Genomic DNA, 19,090 nt, shown 5'->3' on the forward strand with positions numbered 1-19,090 from the left:
AAGAAGAAGTACATGTGAATTTACAATAAGTTTATTAAACATGTGGATCGTGAACACCAAGTCAAAAATTATTTCTATCATGCCATCGATCCGATCTGGGATTGTTTGATCATTAAGAATATCCTGAAAAACACATTTGTTAGGTCTTCAAATATTGCTAAAATACAGATCCGAACCTTCTAGCAGCCAAAGTGGAATCACCCTAGAATCAACAAGATGAGCCATAACGACTTCGACGATATCTACGTGGTAATCCATTCCAGATAAGTGCCAAATTAATAAATTCTTTACAGTGACATTATTTAGATTCTGACGATACCATCCAAAGTCAATAGTTTTGTTGTTGCCCGATAAAGCGAACATATGCTGCGTGAGCAACATTATTAATCTAATTTCTAATCTACTTTGCAAGTGGTGGTATTGTTAGAAGGTCCTTCATAGATATGATTTTGTACAGAATGTATTTATCTTAGCTATATGGATTATAATTTGCTGACATATATTTTACAATGGTGCAGAGTACACATCGAGAATTTGCTTACACAAACAAACACTTACAAAGATGTTTTTATAAGTATTTGCCAGAGATAATGTTACAGGTCCTCCATAGACATGCTTCTGTACAGAAGGTATTTATCTTAACGATATGGATTACAAGTTGCTGACAATTGTTTTAGAATGGTGCTGTTTTCTAAGTGTTACTACTTTTATTTAAGTATTTTGTCGAAGCATCTGAAGAAATTCACCGATTCACTTTCAAGTTTTTCGTTTAGCAGTTTGTCGTCATATCTTCTGTAATGTGTATATATTTCGAGTTCTTCTGACGAATCCATTTTACGTCCTTTATTTAGTCGGTGGAGTACTTTGACATTTTTCTCTACTTTTTCCAAATGGGTGTCCCGTATTACATAGGGCCTATGTGTGTAGCTAACGCTGATGTGTGTCTGTTGTGCGTGTAGGATTTAATGTGCTCTGCGCACCTGCTGTTGAAATTTCGACCTGTCTGTCCCAAGTAGGAAACATGGGACACTCCTGGCATGTTACTTCGTATATTCCAGAGTCTGAGTATGGATCATGATTATCTCTTCTGTGATATATTACCAAGGCATCGAACATTGTATATTTGTTTTTGTCTTTTTCTTATGTGGTGCACTTTGTGTTTGCGTGTTTCTTCACTTTGTTCAGAGCCTGTGTCAACCATGGAAGCAGTATAATGATTAGCAACTACCATCTCTTTCACTATATTTATTTTTTGTTGCATGTTTTCTTGGTTCACAGGAATTTTAGTGGAAAATCTTCTACATCTAAATCTACTTTTATACTCCGCAAGCCACCCAACGGTGTGTGGCGGAGGGCACTTTACGTGCCACTGTCATTACCTCCCTTTCCTGTTCCAGTCGCATACGGTTCGCGGGAAGAACGACTGCCGGAAAGCCTCCGTGCGCGCTCTAATCTCTCTAATTTTACATTCGTGATCTCCTCGGGAGGTATAAGTAGGGGGAAGCAATATATTTGATAACTCATCCAGAAACGCACCCCCTCGAAACCTGGACAGCAAGCTACACCGCGATGCAGAGCGCCTCTCTTGCAGAGTCTGCCACTCGAGTTTGCTAAACACCTCCGTAACGCTATCACGCTTACCAAATAACCCTGTGACGAAACGCGCCGCTCTTCTTTGGATTTTCTCTATCTCCTCTGTCAACACGACCTGGTACGGATCCCACACTGATGAGCAATACTCAAGTATAGGTCGAACGAGTGTTTTGTAAGCCACCTCCTTTGTTGATGGACTACATTTTCTAAGGACTCTCCCAATGAATCTCAACCTGGTACCCGCCTTACCAACAATTAATTTTATATGATCATTCCACTTCAAATCGTTCCGCACGCATACTCCCAGATATTTTACAGAAGTAACTGCTACCAGTGTTTGTTCCGCTATCATATAGTCATACAATAAAGGATCCTTCTTTCTATGTATTCGCAATACATTACATTTGTCTATGTTAAGGGTCAGTTGCCACTCCCTGCACCAAGTGCCTATCCGCTGCAGATCTTCCTGCATTTCGCTGCAATTTTCTAATGCTGCAACTTCTCTGTATACTACAGCATCATCCGCGAAAAGCCGCATGGAACTTCCGACACTATCTACTAGGTCATTTATATATATTGTGAAAAGCAATGGTCCCATAACACTCCCCTGTGGCACGCCAGAGGTTACTTTAACGTCTGTAGACGTCCCTCCATTGATAACTACATGCTGTGTTCTGTTTGCTAAAAACTCTTCAATGCAGCCACACAGCCGGTCTGATGTTCCGTAGGCTCTTACTTTGTTTATCAGGCGACAGTGCGGAACTGTATCGAACGCCTTCCGGAAGTCAAGAAAAATAGCATCTACCTGGGAGCCTGTATCTAATATTTTCAGGGTCTCATAAACAAATAAAGCGAGTTGGGTCTCACACGATCGCTGTTTCCGGAATCCGTGTTGATTCCTACAGAGTAGATTCTGTGTTTCCGGAAATGACATGATACGCGAACAAAAAACATGTTCTAAAATTCTACAACAGATCGACGTCAGAGATATAGGTCTACAGTTTTGCGCATCTGCTCGACGACCCTTCTTGAAGACTGGGACTACCTGTGCTCTTTTCCAATCATTTGGAACCTTCCGTTCATCTAGAGACTTGCGGTACACGGCTGTTAGAAGGGGGGGCAAGTTCTTTCGCGTACTCTGTGTGGAATCGAATTGGTATCCCGTCAGGTCCAGTGGACTTTCCTCTGTTGAGTGATTCCTGTTGCGTTTCTATTCCTTGGACACTTATGTCAGCCATTTTTTCGTTCGTGCGAGGATTTAGAGAAGGAACTGCAGTGCGGTCTTCCTCTGTGAAACAGTTTTGAAAAAAGGTGTTTAGTATTTCAGCTTTACACGTGTCATCCTTTGTTTCAGTGCCATCATCATCCCGGAGTGTCTGAATATGCTGTTTCGATCCACTTACTGATTTAACGTAAGACCAGAACTTCCTAGGACTTTCTGTCAAGTCGGTACACAGAATTTTATTTTGAAATTCACTGAACGTTTCACGCATAGCCCTCCTTACGCTAACTTTGGCATCGTTTAGCTTCTGTTTGTCTGGGAGGTTTTGGCTGCGTTTAAATATGTATAATAACTCGGTATGTTCCATTGCTAAGCATATCTAGCAGCCGCCTTGCAACCACACGACAGGGAATAACACGAAGCACCTTACACACGAATCCTTGTCTCGACGCAGAGTTATACGCTGAAGTTAAGTCTAAAAACGCTACATACGATTTTGTAGAGGCCTCTGAACACCAGACAGTGGTGCACCCTGGGTAAAGCTTAATGAACTAGCACAAATGGCTGTCAGATAATCTTCATGATATCAATGAATGGCTGATACAGATAAAAGAGAGAGCCTACATAAAATGTGAGCACAGACAGTTTGCATAGCGAAGTATTAAACTTGTATGTCTCGAACAGGGACAGTCCGATTCGGCATGTCGATTTTCAAGACGTTGTCGCCGTAATTGTGAATGAAGTCGCGAATCTGATAAATGTACTCAACATCTGTAGTATCGAGATTGTCATATTCTTTGTAAATCTGTGTTATGAGACCAAACATGTTGTCAGATTAAGTGTGTGTTAGACAATCTGGCCATGAACTCGGTTTGAAAAGGATGGACGCCGGCCTGCCTTGGTGCAGTGGAGGAAGCGTTATTTAAAAAGGATTTTGTAATAATATATTCTGAGGAAAGGTTCTGTGGAACTGAGATGGTATGAATGCAAGAATGTCAAAACAGGAATTTTTAAGGTATGTACGAAAAATGAAGAACTAAACAACTGTTAAAAGAGAACAAGGACTCCAAGTTACTCTATACTTCATTAAGCCATAACAACAGAACACCCTTGCATAAAGTTCTCACACCTAGACAAGTTAGCAAAATAGGTCTTATACATAATGTCGCATAATAACAAATTACCCAGTTACATATATATACAGTATAAATCTGAAAACTGAATAAATCACGGAATAATGTAGATAGAGAGGTACAAATTGACACACATGCTTGGAATGACATGGAGTTTTAATAGAACCAAACAAATACAAAAGTTCAAAAAATGTCTCACAGATGGCGCTTCATCTGATCAGAATAGCAATAATTAGCATAACAAAGTAAGACAAAGCAAAGATGATATTTTTTACAGGAAATGCTCAATATGTCCACCATCATTCCTCAACAATAGCTGTAGTTGAGGAATAATGTTGCGAACAGCACTGTAAAGCATGTCCGGAGTTTTGGTGAGGCATTGGCGTGTCGGATGTTGTCTTTCAGCATCCCTAGAGATGTCGGTCGATCACGATACACTTGCGACTTCAGGTAACCCCAAAGCCAATAATCGCACGGACTGAGGTCTGGGGACCTGGGAGGCCAAGCATGACGAAAGTGGCGGCTGAGCACACGATCATCACCAAACGACGCGCGCAAGAGATCTTTCACGCGTCTAGCAATACTTTTTTTTTTTTTTGTTCTAATAAAACCCCATGTCATTCCAAGCATGTGTGTCAATTTTTACCCCTCTGTCTACATTATTCCGTGGTTTATTAAGTTTTCAAATTTATACTGACTTTTTGATATATATATATATATATATATATATATATATATATATATGTGTGTGTGTGTGTGTGTGTGTGTGTGTGTGTGTATGTGTTATTATGGGACATAACATATGGTATATATGTATATACATACACTTGTAACTGTGTAATTTGTTATTGTTGGGACATAACATATGGTTAAACTGTATTGTGGAAAGAAATAAGTGTCAAGGAAAGTAATTGTACACAGGAAAATCATTAAGACCTATTTTGCTAACTTGTGTAGGTGTGAGAACTTTATGCAAGGGAGCACTGTTGTTATGGCTTAATGAAGTATACTTTAACTTCGAGTCCTTGTTCTCTTTTATCAGTCGTAAAGTTTATTTCTTCACTTTTCATTCTTTACCTTTACGAATGTGTTTCGTATGGTCGCATTGCACATCGTGAGTTGTATGCTGCACAAGTGATAAGATACGGTCTTGCATTGCACATCGCAAGTACAGTAAATTAAATTCCATTCTTCACAGTTTCATCACTATCTTAATAGTAACATGTAGCAGAACAGACTAGCGTTCCGTTCGCACAGGTAGACTAACAAATTTAATTACCAACAAAGGTGATGTCCACTGTAGGGCATATTGATTGACAGAAGGCGTCTGTGATAATAATTATATCACTTCAGACGTTTCAAATCAGTAAACGAATTCAGAAAGGTTTTATCGTGTGAATTTTTAAGCAGTTTTAACACAAAAGTGAGACGCGTTGAATTTTATGTTCGTTTGCTCTACAATTACAATAACCGTTCTGGTACAGTGTTTGCAAGTCTAAAGATTAACAACAGTCAGTGCCAACATTTCAACCAGACTCATTTGTAGCATTTGAAAATTTCATTGAAACGGATTTCTTTCTCGCAGGCGAATTGGTTCAAATGGCTCTGACCACTATGGGACTTAACATCTGAGGTTATCAGTCCCCTAAAACTTAGAACTACTTAAAACTAACTAACCTAAGGACATCACACACATCCATGCCCGAGGCAGGGTTCGAACCTGCGACCGTAGCGGTCACGCTGTTCCAGACTGTAGCGCCTACAACCGCTCGGCCACTCCGACCGGCGCAGGCCAATTGTTCGATGTACTAGCTAATCTGTATTTCGCATCGTGTCGCGTGACCTTCACGTAGTTCCGGACAAAATTTAATTTTAACATTTCTCTGTCACCCCGCACTGGCATTTACATATTTCGCCGGCCGCTGTGGCCGAGCGGTTCTCGGCGCTACAGTCTGGAACCGCGCGACCGCTACGGTGGCAGGTTCGAATCCTGCCTCGGGCATGGATGTGTGAGATGTCCTTAGGTTAGTTAGGTTTAAGTAGTTCTAAGTCCTAGGGGACTGATGACCTCAGCAGTTAAGTCCCATAGTGCTCAGAGCCATTTGAACCATTTACGTATTTCGATATCAAAATACGTTTATACAGTTTTTTGAGATACCAACCAAACACGTACAAACACGAGTTTAGAAGTTAATCCATGCTATTGTCGATTTCTTCTTCCAGAAATATAGGAGTATTTGTTTTGTTAGTTATTTCCATCCATTCGGTAGAGATGTCCTAAAATGTTTAATCTTCGTTTGGCCATTACTTCAGATATTTTCTCTATATTTTTGTAGATCTCCTCATTACTTCTTATTTTCCAATCATCTGCAGTTTTCATTGCACCCATTATTTTTGTACTAATCCTTCTTTCCAGTACCTCTAGTTTGTCCATCTTATAGTTCATCGTTAGGCATTCAGATCCATATAAACATCCTGGTCGTACCACTGTGGTGTAGTGTTGTAGTTTTGTTTTTCTAAATATACATTTCTTGTTGTAAATATTTTTGGTCAAACCATATGCTCTTTCCATTTTGTTAATTCTTACGTCTACTGCAAATTTTTCTAGTCCATTCTGTTCTATAGTTTCTCCAAGATATTTAAATTTATTAACTCGCTCTATTTTACCTATTTGTGTTTCTATGTATTTTGCTGCATTTTTTATATTTGTCATGAATTTTGTTTTTTCAGCTGAATTTTTCCAGTTTTTATTTATTTATATATTCATTTTCGATATCGCGCAATTAGCTGGCCTGCAATAGGCTCGCGCCGTAAGACTTCCAAGAGAAAACGTTTGCGATGGCGCTCAGGCGTGGATAGCGGGCTTCGTCATTATTATTTCTCTATAAACAACTGTTTCACCGCGGGTAAGACCGTGGGGCGCATCTAGTAGATACTAGATTCATAGCGTACGTAAGCAAATTTGAAACCTGCTTCTAAGTATACATTCTGCAAGTCAGTGAACGTTGCCAGTTTAAGATTCTTCTAGCCGTGTTCAACACGAATAATCAAAACTGTTATTCCCGTGGTCGTCGTCGTCGTCGTCGTCGTTGTTGTTGTGGTCTTCAGTCCTGAGACTGGTTTGATGCAGCTCTCCATGCTACTCTATCCTGTGCAAGCTTCTTCATCTCCCAGTACCTACTGCAACCTACGTCCTTCTGAATCTGCTTAGTGTATTCATCTCTTGGTCTCCCTCTACGAGTTTTACCCTCCACGCTGCCCTCCAATACTAAACTGGTGATCGCTTGATGCCTCAGAACATGTCCTACCAACGGATCCCTTCTTCTAGTCAAGTTGTGCCACAAATTCCTCATCTTCGCAATTCTATTCAGTACCTCCTCATTAGTTACGTGATCTACCCATCTAATCTTCAGCATTCTTCTGTAGCACCACCAGATTTAGAAAGCATCTATTCTATTCTTATCTAAATTGTTTACCCTGCATGTTTCTTTTTCTTAGATGGCTATACTTTCAAAAAAGACCTCCTGACACTTAAATTTATGCTCGATGTTAACAAATTTCTCTTCTTCAGAAACGCTTTCCTTGCCATTGCCAGTCTACATTTTATATCCTCTCTACTTCGACCATCATCAGTTATTTTGCTCCCCAAATAACAAAACTCATTTACCACTTTAAGTGACTCATTTCCCAGTCTAGTTCCGTCAGCATCACCTGATTTAATATGACTACATTCCATTATCCTCGTTTTGCTTTTGTTGGTATTAATCTTATATCCTTCTTTCAAGATACTGTCCATTCCGTTCAAGTCCGCAGCTCGTGGTCGTGCGGTAGCGTTCTCGCTTCCCGCGCCCGGGTTCAATTCCCGGCGGGGTCACGGATTTTCTCTGCCTCGTGATGACTCCGTGTTGTGTGATGTCCTTAGGTTAGTTAGGTTTAAGTAGTTCTAAGTTCTAGGGGACTGATGACCATTGATGTTGAGTCCCATAGTGCTCAGAGCCATTTGAACCATTCCGTTCCACTGCCGTTCCAAGTCTTTTGCTGTCTTTGACACAATTACGAGTGTGATCCCAAAAGTAAGGTCTCCTGTTTTTTATGAGTACAACGGTTTACATCAGTTTACAGCTTGAACACTTAGCTATTTTTCGACACAATCACCATTTCTGTCGATGCATTTTTGTAGACGCTGTGACAGTTTTTGGGTGCCCATGTCATACCAGCTCGCCGCCATGCTGTTCAGAAAGTTACGAACCTCTTCTTTCACCTCGTCGTCGCAGCTGAATCGCTGGGGCCAGAATTAACGCTGACAGGTACTGTGAGACTCTGAAAAAACTCAAACGGGCAATTCAGAACCGGAGGACAGGAATGTTGAGCAAGGGCGTACACATTCTCCATGACAACGCTCGCCCACACATCGCTCGGCAAACCGTTGCTCTCCTGCAACAGTTCCAGTGGAACACAATAACCCACCCACCCTGTAGTCCCGACTTGGCGCCCAGACACTATCACCTGTTCCCAGGGTTAAAAGAACATTTGGCCCGAAAGTCATTCAGCTCCGACGACGAGGTGGAAGAAGAGGTTCATAACTTTCTGAACAGCATGGCGGCGAGCTGGTACGACATGGGCATACAAAAACTGCCACAGCGTCTACAAAAATGCGTCGACAGAAATGGTGATTATGTCGAAAAACAGATAAATGTTCAAACAGTCACGGTAAAGCCTAACCTAAAAATGTTTGCATTTAAAGTGATGTAAAGCATTGTAGAGATACACAGGTCTATGTACTTATAAAGAAATAGGAGACCATACTTTTGGGATCACCCTCGTACAATATCATCGACAAAGCTCATTATATCTTCACCCTGAACTTTATCTCCTAGTTCAAATTTTTGTTACGTTTCCTTTATCGTTTGCTCTGTGTACGGATTGAAAAACATAGAGGTTCGGCCACAATCATATCTCACACCCTTCTGAACCAGTGCTTCTCGTTCATGCCCCTCGATTCTTTTAACTGCCGTCTGGTTTGTGTACAACTTTTAACTGTCCTTTCGCCCCCTGTATTTCAAAGGCAGTATTTAATTCAGCATTGTCAAAAGCTTTCTATAAGAGTATAAATGCTATAGACGAAGGTTTGCCTTTTCTTAGCCTATCTTCTAACGTAAGTCGTAGGGTCAGTATTTCCTCGCGTGTTTCTACATTTCTTCGGAATCCAGACTGACCTTTCCCGAGGTCGGCTTCTACCAATATTTCCATTGTTCTGTAAATAATTCCTGTTGGTATTTGGCGACCCTGACGTACTTAACTGATCAGTAATATTCTGACCTGCCAGCAAGTGATTTCTTTGGGATTGGAATTACGATATTCTTCTTGAAATCTGAAGGTATTTCGGCTATGTCATATATATTGCCACAGCAGATGTTTTGTCATGGCTGTCCCTCCCAAGGGGCCGTGTTTCGACTTAGGTCTTTCAATGCTCTGTCAAATTCTTCTCGCAGTATCATGTCTCCTATCTGCTGTACGTCCTTTTCCATTTCCATAACACTTCCTTCAAGTTCATCTACCTTGTATAGACCCTCTATGTACTCCTCCCACCTTCCTGCTTCCCCTTCTTTTCTTAGGACTGGTTTTCCATCTGAGCTCTTTAATTTTCCTACAGGCAGTATCTGTCTTTCCGTACTACTATATGCTTCTGCATCCTTACATTTTGGCCTCAAGCCATGGCTGTTTATTCCCGTCGTAGCAGGCACTAATACCGCATGTCTGACCACGTAACACGTGCGTTGCATACGCTAATAAAAAATAAACAATTCTGAACACAAATTGGAATCGCTTTTCCTTGGTTGGTTCTAAAAAATGGTTCAAATGGCTCTGAGCACTATGGGACTCAACTGCTGAGGTCATTAGTTCCCTAGAACTTAGAACTAGTTAAACCTAACTAACCTAAGGACATCACACACATCCATGCCCGAGGCAGGATTCGAACCTGCGACCGTAGCGGTCTCACGGTTCCAGACTGCAGCGCCAGAACCGCGCGGCCACTTCGGCCGGCTTGGCTGGTTCTCTCAATTGGCCAGCGGAGTAATTTTGTAACAGGTAATGTTTCATTTCATTTGATTTAGACACAATTTCAGTGGGTAAAAACAAAATACACTTCCGCTACGTGTGTGTATTAGTACTCCACAAATATCCTGCTCACTTCAAATATGAAACGGGTTTAGTGTGACTGTGTACTGCTTTGTACGGACCTTAACGTCTCCCGCCTTATCCCGATGGTCTCTCAATTCAACAGGGTTTTGCGGAAGCTATGTTTTTTTTTTTTTTTTATTTTCCCCCGAGGACTCCCATCTAAGTTCCCCGACACCCTCCGTCACACACTGTTACGGACCGTATACGGGGCTGTTACGACAATAGCGTCACTTCTCTCTGTCTGTCCCCTGCCTGCCTCACAACGACTCCAAATACTACAACATTACTCTAGAGTCGGTCGCACTGGCGCCTCGTATGGGATCTGCTTCACAGATGCAGCGCAATTCCCGTGAACCCTTCCAACACAACCGAGTCTCGAATTCCTGAACACCTATTTTATGCGATCGCCACACAAGATATCGCTTATTAGTACTCTCATGTTCAGGAAAAAAAAAAAAAAACGTAACGCCTTCAACGACGAGAGATAAAACGTCCATATTCACAGTAAACGTACGTTACTATGTTTTGCAGAAATGATAAGCATTTCAACGATGTCGGCCCACGGGTTCGAGGTCAGCCGGCCGCTGTGGCCGAGCGGTTCTAGGCGCTTCAATCCGGAACCGCGGGACCGCTGCGGTCGCAGGTTCGAATCCTGCCTCGGGTATGGATTGTGATGTCCTTAGGTTAGTTAGGTTTAAGTAGTTCTAAGTCTAGGTGGCCTAATGACCTCAGATGTTAAGTCCCATAGTGCTCAGAGCCATTTGAACCATTTTCTTCCTATTTTCACAGAATCAAGTGGTTCCTCATGAATATACAATAGATTTGCAGTACTCCACATACGAGAATTTTGCGAGTTCATGTACCCGGATAAATGAAACCACGCCTCGCCAGTGAAAAACGTATCATTAAGAATATCCCTTCCGTTTTGTTAGATGAAATTTTTGAACAGTTGGCAATAATGCAGTCTCTTGCCATGATCAGCATTTTTCAGTTCTTGCACGACTATCACTTTGTATGGGAAAAGTTCTAATTTTTTCCTTACAGCTGTGTGGGCCGTTCCGACACTAACATCGATTTCCTGGGAGAGTTTTCTTACTGACTTGTTCGGACTCGTGGACATTTTATTGGGAACATCGAGTAGTTTATCCTCGGACAATACGCTAGGACGACCACTTCTCGGTGCATCTGTCACTGAACCCATACTTCGAAATTTGTTAATCAAATCTCGCACAGTATCGCGATGTGGGAGTGTTGTCTCCGGGAAAGCTGAATTAAATGTTCGTCGAACCGAAACTGTGTATTTACGGCCAGCTTTGAACACTTGTTCGACTAAAAACACACGTTCTTCAATGGTTAGCATTTTTTCAGTGACGAAAACGCAACAAACGAACAAAGGAACTAAACTTAAACGTTCACGTCAACACGTAACGACACACACCAACTATACTACTGACGCTGGCTGAGATAAACGAAACAGTGGAATGTCGGGAGAGTCCACTTGAAGGGAAGTAACCCAGGCAGGTGAACAATCATACGGCACGAGCGGCTAAAAATCAAACGGCACTGCGCAGAGACATTTTGAGCACCCCCCTATTTCTATGACGTGACGTGCTCAAGATGTTTAGCAACGGGCTCGTAATCACTATGCCACCGCATTTTTCCGCTTTGTTATGTGCCTTATCTTCGATTCGTCTTCTTGTTCTTCTTCTCCCATTTGGAGGAGGCGGTGTTCACTCGTTCCGAAACCAAAGAAATTTAACAGAACCGTTTTCTCCACCTATTCTTTGGCCGTCATGCACTGCACTTTCCAGTTGCCTCTACTGAACAAGTGCTCATAGTTATTAAAGTATGCATTTTTGAGCCCATGTCTGCTGGACATTTTTCCTTGTCTTGGTCTCTACTTCCACCTCTTGCAAGTTGCCTATCCTAAAATCTTAATAACGACAGTACTGGTACGTGGATTCCAGTGTCAGAGGTATCAGAATGGTTTTCGCCTATAACTTTCGACTCGTTCGATTCCGGTACAGGGACTCCTAGCTCAAAGTGATATCCTTATCCTTCTCCATGATCCTAGAAAGCCTGCAACATTGTCACGTAATCGCGCTGTATACGCACATGCAGTTATAGGCACCGGCGGCTGTGGCTTTGAAGCTGTGTAGCGCCGTTGGATGACGTTCCAGGGCACGGGTTCCTATGTAAAACGTGATCTACTGCGTCCCCTCTAGAAGTGTGTAATATAAAATGTGAAACACGTTGTATACACATAATTAAGTTTGCGCGGAAGACTCCTACTCGGAGTTATACATAGATTTCATCAAATATTACGATTTCAGCACCAGATAAAAAAATTAATCTTTATTTTCTTAAAACGTAAGGATTTCTGCAAAACTGAAAGTTAACTGTTTATAAAGTTTTTTTAAATATATATATAGAAATGTATAGGTAGGTAAAATAGTATATTATTTAATTACATTTAGCATCATGAGCATTATAGTAACACATAAATTTGCTACTTGATCTGCAGATAGGTGTACTAATATTATTTGCTTCGGAGGCTGGAAAGTAATTTTTGGAAATATATATATATTAAAAAAACTTTATAATTAATTTAACAATATCAACTCAAAAATTCAATGTCTCTGTACTAGTGTAAAAGGCATTACAGTTGCGTAAATGAATATATGATCCTTTCCAAACATAGGACATCATCTTCAAATGTTACGATATATCATAGCATCTGTGATACTCATATGTTTGTAAGCTCTTTGTATGTATCAAAAGATTTGGTACGTGGTAGAAATCTTCTCAGTGACAAATCTAAAGTGTTCAGCGAGAACAATTTACGTGTGCAACAATAAGAATGCAGTGGGAATGCATTTACATCTGTTGGACGAATGTTATGAAAAGAAACACTCCAAACCGACGTTTCACGTGAGTCACATGCAACGAAAATCTGTAACGCAACAATCCGTGTGTGGCGTGTTTATAATTATGTTTTATTTATATTTTAGGACAATTAATCTGTAAAAAACATACAACATGTCATAAAGAAAGCGTGTAAACCGTCTGTGGATGAATCACAACGATTCGAAACCGGTAACGGTACCCTACGAATAAAGGAACTGAAAGTAAATTTGTGGCTGCTTGCTGTCCTAACACCATCAACATTTGTCTTCAAACAACAGCCACGGTCTCCATCATCTCATCATATGACAAAATTGCAGAAAATAAATAATTTCTAGTTCGGTGGAGCGCAAATTTTTATAATATTTATACGTGTAACGGCTTCATCTCCACTCACGTGTGTGCCTGTTACCAACGAGTGCAGTTATATATTATAATAAAATAAAATATAATAATTAAATATATATATATATTATCATTAAAAATTATAATAAAATTCAGCCTTCTACACGCAACGGAGTTGCGTGCTGTATGGTTTAAACACGTTGAGGATTGTATTCATTAAGGTGAATCGTATTATGTTGGTCATATTAAAAAACGAAAGCATTTGCACAAATACGGCGTGTTTCAGACAGAATGACCTCATTTCAAAATTCCATATTTATTACTAAAAACATACTACAGATATGGGACGCAATGCGCAATACTCACAATATCTTTAAGTTCTGGCTATGGGACTACAAATGGTCTCTGTTTCCACAAGCGTCTGCACGAACAACGTCTATATCATAGCTAAATTCCTCATAAGTTTTACATCTGGTTTCACAGAAGTAATGGCGGCAGTTAATCTGTTCTTCACTCCTGTGTCACGAGCTAAAGGAGACAGATATCCCCACAAGAAAAAAATGGCGATCTCGAAAGCCAAGAATGCAGGGCAGTGTGTCTCGAGGTACACTTCTTCACGAGAAATGGCACGAGAAACATTCACTTTAGGTGCATGTCGTTCTTGCTCAATAATGTAAAGAACTGAAGAACAGAATAACAGCGACCATAACTTCCCTATGAGGAATTTAAGGTATCGTGAGGATGTTGTTCTGGACACACAGACCATTTGTAACAGCATAGCCAAAACTTTACGATTTTTGAGAGTATTTTGCAATCCAACCCATGTTTTTATCAATAAATATGGAGTTTTGAAATGAGATCGTTCTTTTTGAAACACCCTGTACTATACAGTTCAGAAGTCAAAGAGTAAATAACTTTTTTTTAAGAGTAGGTATTGTTCGACGTTTGGCGTTATATTCTTCAAACCAATAAATACCTTGTACAACACACTTTTAAAAGTAGTCTGTGTCTTAAAATCAAGGCATATGCTACTTCCGTTGCAGCCGGCCGCGGTGGTCTCGCGGTTCTAGGCGCGCAGTCCGGAACCGCGCGACTGTTACGGTCGCAGGTTCGAATCCTGCCTCGGGCATGGATGTATGTGATGTCCTTAGGTTAGTTAGGTTTAAGTAGTTCTAAGTTCTGGGGGACTGATGACCACAGCTGTTAAGTCCCATAGTGCTCCGAGCCATTTTGAACTTCCGATGCAAATCGGTCCGGCCGTTTCAGCGGGAAGAAGTAACAAACAAACATACTCACACACGAACTTGTCCAATTGTAATACACATAGGATTCTAATGGCTTAAATATAAACATAAATATTAAACATTGCCTTACCATCCCGCACTCAGAGGCATACAGATATTTTCCTACGTCACATATATATGAACAGAAGGCAAAATTTCCTGATTATCTGTGTAGACAAAAAGCGATTTTACGGCTACACACTCATACTATGTTTAAATCGATAACTGAAAGCAATAGAAACCATTGTCTATTGCAAAATCTCTCGGTGAGGAACATGAAACAACCAAGCAAAAATATGAAACTTCCTGGCAGATTAAAACTGTGTGCCCGACCGAGACTCGAACTCGGGACCTTTGCCTTTCGCGGGCAAGTGCTCTACCAATTGAGCTACCGAAGCACGACTCACGACCGGTACTCACAGCTTTACTTCTGCCAGTACCTCGTCTCCTACCTTCCAAACTTTACAGAAGCTCTCCTGCGAACCTTGCAGAACTAGCACTCCTGAAAGAAAGGATACTGCGGAGACATGGCTTAGCCACAGCCTGGGGGATGTTTCCAGAATGAGGCAAAGGTCCCGAGTTCGAGTCTCGGTCGGGCACACAGTTTTAATCTGCCAGGAAGTTTCATATCAGCGCACACTCCGCTGCAGAGTGAAAATTCTCATTCTGGAAACATCCCCCAGGCTGTGGCTAAGCCATGTCTCCACAGTATCCTTTCTTTCAGGAGTGCTAGTTCTGCAAGGTTCGCAGGAGAGCTTCTGTAAAGTTTGGAAGGTAGGAGACGAGGTACTGGCAGAAGTAAAGCTGTGAGTACCGGGCGTGAGTCGTGCTTCGGTAGCTCAGATGGTAGAGCACTTGCCCGCGAAAGGCAAAGGTCCCGAGTTCGAGTCTCGGTCGGGCACACAGTTTTAATCTGCCAGGAAGTTTCATATCAGCGCACACTCCGCTGCAGAGTGAAAATCTCATTCTGGAAGCAAAAATATGTTTATAACTTTGAGATACAATTGTCTAATATCCCAAATAATTCAAAATTTGGCACGCCTGCTAGGTTATCGACAACTGCTTTGGCAATGTACACGGATATCTTTGCAAGAAAACCGAAGAATCTTTTTTTTTTCACTTTCGTTAAAAGGGCTCTAGGGGACTTCATATATGTCAGTTTCCTGCTAACCGTGACAGAGAAAGCGCCATAATTCTGCTGCCATCGCGTCAAAAAGTTTTTTAATCCTAAAAATTACAAAATTAATCACTAATATGAGCATCAAAGGAAGAAAACAGGATTAAATTACACAAGAAAACACAGTTTTTGCGTCGTGTTTCACAAAATTTTGTTGAAATTTATGCGACGCCAGGTTTGGCGGATACATGCCCATTTTCTAGTTTTCACAAACGGAAACTTGGTTATGTGTAACGAGAATAAATTTTGATCTAAGAATTTTGTGAGTTATAGATTTTAAATATTTTTCAAAACTTGTGATTTGGCACAACGTCTGTACATCTCTTTAGCAGAAATAACGGTTTCGGCCAAATAACAGACTAACCTCGCGAATCTACGTTCAGCGGAAAAGCTCGTAATTAACCACATTGGTCACAAGAAAAGAGAATCACCATTAATATATATACGTCAAATAGGCTACACCTGCAAAACCCCAACGTTAATTAAGGTACATGCCACCGATCGTCATTTGTATTGTATCTAGATCAACGTCATACATTAACGGTTTGACACTTACAGAATTCCAGAAACTACGTCGTGCCGAATTCCATAGTTTTGATGCAGTTACTGTATAACATTGATCTAGGTACAAGTGAAGACTAAAAATGGCAACCGTTCCAAGTGCCGTTTTCCACAAAACGCGTTTTCTGCGCTGTTGTGTTCTCGGTGCTCTGTTGAATGTCGGCAGACTTGCTTCGAGAGTCAAATCATAGACAAAATATTTTAAACATATATTACTACAAGATGCATACATGGTCTGTCTGCCAAACAACACTTTGCTCAACACTTTGCCACGTATCAAGGTGATTGAGTCAGCTGAAGCCATGAAAACCCATTCCGTGTAATTCCAACGCACACACCAGACTTTCTTCATTTTAGAGATGCTTCCGAAACATTGTTGTCAAAGGAGGCGCGTAAAACCTCCAAACGCAAATTGATCCGACAGTCTCATACATATCTGTCTGAAACAGCTACATAAAAAAATCCTTAACTCTGAAACGGAAGAATGGAAAACTGTCAGTGTATTCAAAAGACGAAGCAGACCTGTTGAAGCTGTTACAATTTCTTGCTCAACAGCACCGGGATTTCCACAGTGAACTTTGCAACACCCGATCCCAAGACGGTGTGAGAAACAAAAGTCGGTACTGGAAAACTTTTTTCTTGAATTTTATTTTCTTCTTGTCTTCTAAAAAATTTAAAATGTATGAAAATGTCTTGTTGGCTACAGCTCTACTAGTTAAAAAATTACTGCTGTATTTCTGTACTTATAGCATCAATAGTGTCTCGTTGTTAGTGACACTTGAAACAAAAACTTCCTTCTTGGCACTTCGAAACAGTTACTTCCCTCCTATGGCACCTAGTACATTCTCAACAAATCATTTATTTTCTAATTTGCCTCACTGGGTTTTACATTAATGACGTGACGTATCTGAACACCTTCTCAACTTCTTTGGATGCGAATAAATTACGTACAAAAACAGATACATTTTAATCCTCCCGAAAAATGCGAGATTTGGCACTTAGAACAAATGAAGGTGATCGGGCGCCTATTTCGTAATTAATGTCGCTTTTTGTTAAAGTACCTCATTGGACGGATATTTGCTGATTGGTTTTCGATCGTTCTCATCAATGACGGCGTTTTTCATTGCGAAGAGGTGCGTCAGGATACTGTTTTATTTGACCTAAACTGTTATTTTTAAGGAAGTACCATACAGCTATAGTTTCCTAATAATGATTTGTCTAAAACTAAGATCTGTGTAACACAGGCAGAAAAAGTATGTATATTTCGTGCAATTATGTATTATCTTTCACGAAGAGTCCTAGTCAAAACAGTTAAAATGGATAAAGAAGAAAAATATGTAATTGCTTTCTCACCAGATGATCCGCGAAGATTCGCCGTAAGAAGCAGCAGGTGAACTTTTAACGTTTCGGCTGGTTCTCAGTAGTGCCGTCTTCAGAACACCAAAACACTCGCTCACAATAGTGTGTCTATCGCTTCTGTTTAGCTTATCGGGAATTTAAAACAAAAGCCTCACCGGAGAGAAGAAAGTACGTCGCCGACTACTTTTACCGTCACTCCACTCCGACAGAACCAACTTTCTTTTGGCCAATATGGCTCGACTTTGCATCGATATACTGGCGCTTCGAACACGCAAGTATATCAGTGTTTCTAAATTCGCCCTAGAATCTAGTTTTCGAACGGTAAGTGATTTTGAAAATTCTTTCGCAGACACACGCACACAAACACGTAGAAAATATTCTCTCTCTGCGTATTTAGTCCGCGATCTGCAGCGGTGTTAGTAGAAACTTGATAGGGCCAAATACTTTCTAGGGCGATAGCTACATTTTATTCTTCTGACTGTGAGACATGTCTTCGATTTTTGGAAGCTTTGCGGAGGGCTGTTTCAAGTAAATAATTGCTTTAGCGTCACTCGAGCGAATTGCTTCTTACTTCGCCGAAGGAGCTTTATTTGCTTTTAGGGAGGGCAAAGCAAAAAAGTAGAGATCGAGGTACGTAATGGATAATGCCGCACCCACGGTCAAACACACGGATGAGATTTCAGACAGAGCATAACAAGAGAAATATGGTGATATTTTGATTCGGTGAACAGCACGGATGTGCAAGAGGGCTTGTTGTCGCGTGAGTAGAGAAACGAACGCGGAGATTTGTGTCTGTTGTTACGGGCCGAGTCACCGGCGAACCCAAACACCCGACTCGAAATTCCGGTGCGGCATTTGACTGGCGGGCGCGTGTTGTCAAAACAGGGGGGCCCACCGCGGCTGGGCAAGGGGCGAATGTGTATACACACACACACACACACGCACGCGCGCGCGCATACGCTTATACACTCACACACGCGCGACACGACACGGGCGCGCGGCGTCGAAATGTTTATCGTCGATTCCCCTGCGTGGCCTTTTCCGCGGACGCCCTGCACGCACGCCGGCGAACGACTGAATCGATCGGCACATCTCCGCCTCCGCTCGCGACTTCTACGCCAGCATCTTCTACGCCAGAGCGAGCGGGGAGGAGGCGCGCCGAGGGGGGGCAGAAAATGCAGACGCGACACTCTTTTGTTAGTCGCTCGTCTCTTTTTTTTTTTCCCCTCTCTCTCTCCACGCGAGTGTCAGCTGTCTGGCGCGGTAGAATGGGGCACGGCGGTGGAGGGGAGAGCTGAGCGACGGTGCGCTTGCGCAGAGCTCGCTCGCC

General features: G+C 41.5%; 1 protein-coding gene across 1 annotated transcript in view; it reads right to left on the reverse strand.

Annotated features, from left to right (window-relative positions):
- The window catches only part of LOC126426617 (forkhead box protein D3-A-like), a 587,591-nt gene extending 568,907 nt beyond the window's left edge, over window positions 1-18,684 (reverse strand). Inside the window, exon 1 of the mRNA XM_050088507.1 lies at window positions 17,755-18,684. The gene's annotated coding sequence lies outside the window, so the exon portion shown is untranslated. The remainder of the gene's footprint in view (window positions 1-17,754) is intronic.
- Between the last annotated feature and the right edge of the window lie 406 nt (window positions 18,685-19,090).

This window comes from Schistocerca serialis, chromosome 11 (assembly GCF_023864345.2).
Source record: "Schistocerca serialis cubense isolate TAMUIC-IGC-003099 chromosome 11, iqSchSeri2.2, whole genome shotgun sequence".
Classification (NCBI taxonomy): Eukaryota; Metazoa; Arthropoda; class Insecta; order Orthoptera; family Acrididae; genus Schistocerca; species Schistocerca serialis.